At 41.9% G+C, this 8245-nt stretch overlaps 1 protein-coding gene across 1 annotated transcript in view; it reads left to right on the top strand.

Moving 5' to 3' along the window:
* The first annotated feature begins 7857 nt into the window (after positions 1–7857).
* The window catches only part of FAM13B (family with sequence similarity 13 member B), a 131822-nt gene continuing 131434 nt past the window's right edge, over positions 7858–8245 (top strand). Inside the window, exon 1 of the mRNA XM_043981962.1 lies at positions 7858–8116. The gene's annotated coding sequence lies outside the window, so the exon portion shown is untranslated. The remainder of the gene's footprint in view (positions 8117–8245) is intronic.

Genomic DNA, 8245 nt, shown 5'->3' with positions numbered 1-8245 from the left:
CCTATCACTCTTCAAAAGGGATTTGTTTCTGTTTGTCCCTTCCCCTACTCTGCCCTTCCTTCTTTTGCCCCTCTCTCTTTATCCTCTTCCCCTCCTATTTTCCTTCAGGGTTAGAGAGATTACTCCACCCAATTGAGTGTGTACATTATTCCCTCCTAGAACCAATTCTAATGAGATAGAGGTCTTTGAGCCAATTCTGATGAGTGTTAGGCTCATTTACTGCCCAGATTAAATAGATTACTCCACCCAGTTGGGTGTGTATATTAGTCCCTCTTTGAGGCAGCTCTTTAAGGTCGTTGAGCCTTTTCTGATGAGTGTAAAATTCATTTACTGCCCTGCTCCTCTCCCATCTCTTCCCCCACTCCATAAGCCTTTTCCTGTTTCTTTCATGTAGGATTTCACTTCTGCCCTTCCCCCTCCCCTAGTGCATTCCCTTCACCCCTCAATTTAACCCTAAAGATGTCATCACCTTGCTAGGTGACACAGTGGACAAAGCATCACCCCTGGACTCAGGGGGATCCCATCCAAAACCCGGCATCAGACACAAGACAGTCACCCACTATATGACCCCAGGTATGTCCTTCAGCTCCAATTTTTTATGGTTCTCTAGGGTATTGTATTTGAAAGTCAAATTCGCCATTCAGTTCAGGTCTTTTCATCACAAATATCTGAAAGTCTTCTTTTTCATTAAAGTCCCATTTTTTCCACTGAAAGATTATGCTGAGTTTTGCTGGGTAGGTGATTCTTGTTTGTAATCCCATTTCCTTTGCCCTCTGGAATATTATATTTCATGACCTCTGGTCCTTTAATGTAGAAGCTGCTAGATATTGTGCTATCCTGACTGGGGCTCCACAGTACTTGAATTCTTTCTTTTTGGCAGCTTGCAATATTTTCTCCTTGACCTGAGAGCTCTGGAATTTGACTATAATATTCCTAGGAGTTTTTCTTTTGGGATCTCTTTCTGGAGGTGATTGGTGGATTCTTTCAATTTCTATTTTAGCTTCTTCTTCTAGAATTTCAGGGCAATTTTCCCTGAGAATATTTTGGAAGATGATGTCTAAGCTCTTTCCTTGATCATTATTTTCAGGTAGACCAATAATTTTCAAATTATCTCTCCTGGACTTATTTTACAGGTCAGTAGTTTTTCCCAGAAGATATTTCACATTGCCCTCTGTTCTTTTATTCATTTGGATTTGCTTTATTGTGTCTTGGTTTCTCGTAAAGTCAAAGGCTTCCATTTGTTCAATCCTCATTCTTAGGCAATTATTTTCATCAGAGAGCTTTTGTACCTCCTTTTCCATTTGGCCAATTTGACTTTTCAAGCTGTTGACTTTTTTCTCATGTCTTTCCTGCATATCCCTCGTTTCTCTTTCCATTTTTCCCTCTACCTCTCTAACTTTGTCTTCAAAGTCCTTTTTGAGCGCCTCTATGGCCTGAGACCAATTCATATTTTTCTTGGAAGCTTTAGATATAGGGGCCCTGATGTTGACATCTTCCTCTGAGGGTGCCCCTTGGTCTTCCTTGTTACTGAAGAAACTTTCTATTGTCTTTACCTTTCTCTGTCTGCTCATCTTGCCTTTCTTTTACTTGACTTTTAGCTCCTTAAAGTGGGGCACTGTTTCCAGGCTGCAGTATCCCAAGCTTCAGAAGTCCCAGGTGGTATGATTTAAGGAAGATCAGGTTCTTCCCTCACCCGGTCTGTTTCCTGGTCTGTAGATGACCACAGACCAACTTCCTAATCAACCAGCTTTGTGTGTTGTGGTTGTCAGCTCCTATGAGCCTGTGCCTCTCCCCCACCTGGGCCACTGCTACTCAAGCCTACCTCCTGGTTCTCAGGAGGGGTGAAAAATCCAAGTTCTTCCTCAGTACCAGCATAGACCCCTGTAGTCTCCCCCCTGCCCAGGGCTCAGCCCTCTCACCAGACTGTGAGCTTAGTTCCAGATGACACTGGCACTTCAGCTGATTCAGAGGCTCTGGGGATCTCCTTCTTTGGTGAGGCCTTCCTGGGACTCGATCTGTGTCAGGGTGACTGTGGGGTTGGGCTCCTGTATCAGCACAGCAGCTCCCTCCTTCTGACCTTCCAAGCCGTTCTTGGTTAGAAGATGATTTCAGGGGCAGCTAGATGGCGCAGCGGATAGAGCACCGGCCCTGGAGTCAGGAGTATCTGAGTTCAAATCCGGCCTCAGACACTTAACACTTACTAGCTGTGTGACCCTGGGCAAGTCACTTAACCCCAATTGCCTCACTAAAAAAAAAAAAAAAGATGATTTCAGCACATTCTTCTGTGAGTTTTGCTGCTTTGGGCATTTTTCATATAACTCCATAGAGTTATTTGGATGTTTTTTGGAGCGATCATGTCATGAGTTCAAGAGTTCACTGCCTTTCCTCTGCCATCTTGGCTCCACCCCGGAAGTCCAAAAAATCAAGCTATTTTTGTTTTTTGTTTTTGTTTTTGTGGGGCAATGAAGGTTAAGTGACTTGCCCAAGGTCACACAGGTAGTAAGTGTCAAGTGTCTAAGGTCAGATTTGAACTCAGGTCCTCCTAAATCCAGGGCCAGTGTTTTATCCACTGTGCCACCTACCTGCCACCTACCTACCCCCTAGACAAGTCTTAATCATTTCTTGCTTGGACTATTTCAACAGGTTCCCCATTTATTTCCTTGCATCCTTTCTGAACTACCTTCTGCAAATCTGCTGAAGCACAAGGCTGATCACTTTCTTGCTCAAGAAGTTCAGGGCTCCTTGTTGCCTCTGTAATTAAAATGCAAACTCCTTGGCTTTTAAAGCCCTTTGCAATATGAACCCAAACTCCTTTTCCAGGCTTATATGATATTACTTTTCTTTGTACATTCTATGGTTCAGACCAACTATATATGACATTCTATCTCTGTGCCTTTGCACAGGTTATCTATTCTAGGATATCCTTTTCACCTCTACCTTGGAGAAGAAGCCCAAGCTTCCTTCACAGCTCAGCTTCAGCGCCACCTCCAAAGGAAGATGATCTTTTCCTCCCAGCAGCTAATTTTTCACTCCCAGAAGTCACTACCTTTCTATATTTTGTGTTTAGTTTTCAGTGTGCATGTTCTCTCCAATAAAATGCGCAGTACCAGGTCCACATTCTATAGTGAATACATGAGTAGTGGGATATAGAGATGAGGATGTCCTGAAGGTAAGAGCCGTCAAACTCAGGGCCTGTAAGCAAAATTCCCCATGAGGCCTGAACTAGATTAAAATGTAATTGGGAAAAATTTTAGCAACATGCAGTAAATAAAAATACAGCACAACACAGAAAACATTTTTTTGGGGTTTTCTAAGTCAATATGTGGCCTACATGGATCCATTTCTATTTGAGTTTGACACCACTGTTGTAAGGAATTGGGAAATATGAGTCTGGAACTTGGGAAAGAGGTTAAGGCTAAAGATATAGATGGGAGTTATGTGCATAAAAGTGGTCATTGAAGCTGCCAGGGTGAAAGAGCCTGGCAAGGGAGAGTGTGGAAAGAGAGAAAGGAAAGAGAGGAGAGAGCCAAGGACAGACCCTCATTGGCAAAGAGAATTTACTGATTCCTTTTTACAATAATTTTTAGGACTGGGTCTCTGTGTGGAGGTAGAATAAATGATACTATTTGAGAGTTAAGTCCCCAAACATCTCCCAGGGGAGCATAAAGGGACCTTAGCAAATGAGTTTAACTCCTCCATTTTGTAGATGAAGAAACAGACTGAGACCCAGAGCAGGGGATGTTGTTGTTTATCTTTCATTCTTCAAGAGGATCATGACATCGGAGTGATATCGTGGCTTGCAGTGAATTGGATTTAAGTGAGGGAAGGCTAGATAGCCTTTCCAAGGTTGAACTCAAACATTATCTCCTCAACACTTCCTCTATTCTTCTTTTTCCTCTTTTCTTTTCTGCCTTCCCCTGAAATGTTTTAGTTCATTAATTTTTATTTGTGTTTCGGAAAGTAATGAATACCAAAAAGTATGTATTGGAGACTCAGAAAAGGCACATAAGTAAATATGCTTGTTGTGGAAATAGTAACAGCATTACAAAGATGGGCTACACTAGTATAATAAGAATAATGATCATGTAGGATTGGAGGCTGGGGAGCAGAGTGGTGCCTTCTCTTCCAGGACAGTCTCTTTGTTGGGTGGTCCTCAGCTGAGAATGTTTGACATAGTTGTGTTAGACTCCAGGAGCCTCTTCTGATTCTTAAGATGAAGTCAGTTTTGGATTGGTCAGGATTCCAGGCCAGACCTCATGTGGGGCCAGTGATCACTAGTTGAAGGCCTTCACCATGGGGCTGGGCAGCTGCCTTTTTTAATAGGTTTTCTGAAGGTTGTAGCAATAGCTAGTTAATTTTTCCAAACATTGTGATCCACTGATTTAACAGAGTTCATCTAGTGCTTGTAGATTATCCATAATAGGGCAACACGGTGGGCAGTAATCTGTTGGTAAACCTTGTCCAATCCTTCTGATAGGGAAGGGAAGTACCTCTGTGGAATTCCACCACTGTCTGAATTGATCATTTTCATGTTACAAGCATGGTAGCAATAGAACATTTGGAATAATCATTGAATATGTTGCAATTTAATAATTTTTACCTACATGAGTTAGCCTGCTGAAGTGGACTTGAATTATGAGGTATAAGAAGTGATTACAAAGGAAATTTATAGTTAAGGCATGAGTTGAAGTTTATTGGAAGTATATTATAGGGGCAGATGTTATTGGGCTGCCTCTTGTGCTAGTGGAAGCAAACATACACTAGGCCCTGACTCCACAAACCAATCAGGCATGGTTTACCCCAAGTCTACCCTCTTGACTGATTCTTGGCATCATGGTCCTCCGTAGATATGCAGGGAACTGCACAGGCTGGCATTTGGGCCCTCCATCTCATATGCTGAGTGAATTAGAGTCCTTGAGAAAAAAGGGAGGAGTGTTTATGCTCTAAAAGAAAGCCAAATGGAAGAATACTAGCAGAGCCCTTGTGACATCCCAGTCATGGGGTTAGTCTTGTGGAGGCACCTCAAGAGGAGGCTGGGGACTAGGAGAGACTTGTGACTGGAAGGATGGGGTTTATCTTATCTTTGGGAGGGGGCAGCTGGAGCCAAGACAAGCTTGGTAAACAGAAACTTAAGCAAAAGCCAAGGCCTATCATGCATGGAATCAGCTGAATAATACCACTGCTGGATTACCCAATACAGAATGATTAAGGGATCACATGTCATCTCATTGGTGATCATGGCACTTCTCTCATGCATGCATTCCTCACATTATAGTTTGTAGTGTATTTGTCTGTGTATCTTGTCATTTTCCCTACTAGACTGCAAACATATTGAGGGCAGGGACTGTGTCTTATTCATTTTTGTATCTGCTCTATGCATACCTGCACCCAACACAATGTGTCTTACCTTGTATAGCTTGGAAACTACTGAATGAATGGGAATAAGAACTGTAATGTTGTCTTCCTTGATTACGGAAATAAAGAGTAAAATGAAAAAAGCCTCCTGCAGAGGCTGTCTCCATTCTCTCATCAGGACCTCTTAGATATTGCCCAATCTATATTCAAGAAAATAGTAGCCTACAGGCTACTATCACAGATAGCGTTTATTCATCATTTAGTTTACTCCCTTCAGGGGTAAGCTGATCTGAACTATAATTTGTTATATTTCTTCTTCACTTCTATTCTTGCTTTCTCTCAGTGTTCATTCTGGGTAGCATCTATTCAAAAAGCCAATCAAAGGAGAGAGGAAAAAGGAAAGTCCTCATTGACTTCCTCAACAAGTTGCCTCAGATTTCCACTTGTAATTCTATAAAATTTGAGTAGAGTATGCTCTTGAGGGACTGGGAACTTGGGCAAGAGGAATAATACTTGTCTGATGAGCCATTTTGTGATTTCACAGAAGTGAAACTGAATTTGGGCCTTCTCCAAAACCATGTTGCAGGAAAAGAGAAGGGGCAGATTTTCCCTCCTTCCATCAGGAGGTAGTGGTGGCTAGATGGCAAGAAAGATATGAAACACTACTTGAAGGCTATGTTGTCCTTTCATGTGCTGTTTTGAGAGTTCACTGGAGCTCAGGCGTTATTTGGGTTGACACGTTATGCACTTTGAGCACAGATGAGGCTATGTCATGACTGCTTTCTTATCCTCAGTTGATATTTATTGTGGCTTCACAGGGGATCCACACAGAATGTAGAAAACGGACTGACTGTCCTGTGTGGGAATGCCATTCCCACGAATGGGCCTTTGCCTTTAATATCCTTAATTGTCCTGAACCACCTATCCAGGCTTAGATCCTAGAACTGTGCATAAGTTAATCAAAATGGGGAGGAAACTGATATGGGGCAGGGTATTGGGGAACATCTGTATTATGTTCAGTGGCTTTCTAGGTCTCTCTCCTGTCCAGCCTTCCCACCACTCGGTCACCTCTTTTTCAGAGTTATTCTTCAAATCAGAGAGCTATTCACTCTCTCTAGATGAAAATAAGTTTTAGTCTTCCAATTTCATGTTGGAGTTCTGTTTTGCAAAATTTGATTTAATGGACTTTGGGGAGAGGGTCTTCCTAGAAAAAGGTGATAGGAAGACACAACAAATAGGACTAGGGACAAACTAGATGACACTTTGTGTTTGGGGTAAAGCTAAACAAGCCCATTGATATGTAAAATATAAATGTTTTTAAGATCTTCATACCTCCTGGAGTTTTCAAGCTCACATGTAGGACATTTGATTACAACCCAATATGAAGAAAATATCTGCAGGCAAAAATTTGTTCTTTGAGCTGGAAACTGACCCTCACTCACAACCAGCTCTGAGGGTAGCTAGTTAAAAGGATTTATTAAGCAATAAATCACCATATCTAACTGGAACCAATAAGTCTTCAGAGATAAGCTTTCTTTCTGGACTTTAATCACAAATGCAAATGGATTCTTTTTCTGAAGCACATTCAAAACAATCTTTTGGACTTCAATTGAAGCCCCCCCCAAAAAAGGCATTTTAATACTAGGAGGACAGGTTCACTGAATGCTTTGTTCATTCATTATGGAAACCCTTTTATATTCAAGTCACAGACTATGTCTTTTGATTAGCTACCATTCATAGGCTTAAAAAAAATAACTCCAAATCTTTTGTTTAGTGACTAGTTTTTATAAAAAAAGTATTGTTGGAAATAACTATCATTATTTCAGGATAATTTTAAAAAGATTCCAATAACAAAAAAGAAAGCAGTCTCCAGAAACAAACATACAAAGCCATTGAAAATTTGTAGGAAAGTTGCTGTTTTGTCCTGTCATTTCCACTGAAGGTTTAGAAAAAAAGAATTGACCGTCCCTTTTGCCTTCTCTCTTCTCCCACTTTCCCCCTCACTTCACCAGGCCTTTCTCTAGTCATATTTATCAACCTGCTGCAAGGGATTTGGGGTCCAAAGGCCTTACAATTAATTGGTGGAGAAGCTTTTTATGTGAAAGGGATGACTGCATCAAAGGTATTCCTGGTTTTCTCTGCATCCTTTTCCTGTTATGAAAAATGCTCTGCAGCCCCCTACTGCAAGGGGGTGGAGAGTTGGGTTTGTCCTTGAGGAAAGGCTCCCCAAGCATCTCTTCCAGGCAAGGGTTAACTGGCTGATTATGCTTACTTCACTAAGAATAGTTCAGCCAATGAGATGCTGTACTGATGAGGTAATGCTGTTATCACATACTTCATTGGTTGGCTTTGATGTTCTCCAGAAGGCTGGGGAGGGAGAGTTCAGTTTTGGGGAATACAGGGAAATTTTCACCCTACACCTTGATTTTTACTTATCTCAATTCGCAAGTTTGGTTAGTGTATAAGAGAGATTGAGGATGGTCTGCTGTCAGAGATGGGGCCAGAGAAGGGTTCCATGTCTCTTTTCCTCTTTTGGGTAGCAAGGTATTATGCTTAGGCTCTTTGGGTGGCGTGTCCATGTGGTTCTGTAACTGTTGTGTCTTCTCTCCATTCCTCTGACTGCACTCTTCAACCAGGGGGCATCCCTGCATCCTAGACCCACTAAATCTGAGTACTCTGCAGAAGGGAGAGAAAGTGAAAACACCAGGTGATTCAGCCTGCTCCTTAGCTGCTCCTAGAATGTTGCAGTGGATGAGAGGAGGTAAAAACAGCTGCTGAAACAGGCATTTCCAATGACTTGTTTATTTTGTCTGTTATTATCTCTGGTTAAGTCTCTGAGTGCCTTGTGAAGAAATTTCCTTTCCCTGGAAAAGGATCAGGGGATGGGGAG

The sequence above is a fragment of the Dromiciops gliroides genome, chromosome 2 (genome assembly GCF_019393635.1).
Source record: "Dromiciops gliroides isolate mDroGli1 chromosome 2, mDroGli1.pri, whole genome shotgun sequence".
Lineage (NCBI taxonomy): Eukaryota > Metazoa > Chordata > Mammalia > Microbiotheria > Microbiotheriidae > Dromiciops > Dromiciops gliroides.
This window is presented reverse-complemented; position numbering and strand designations above follow the sequence as displayed.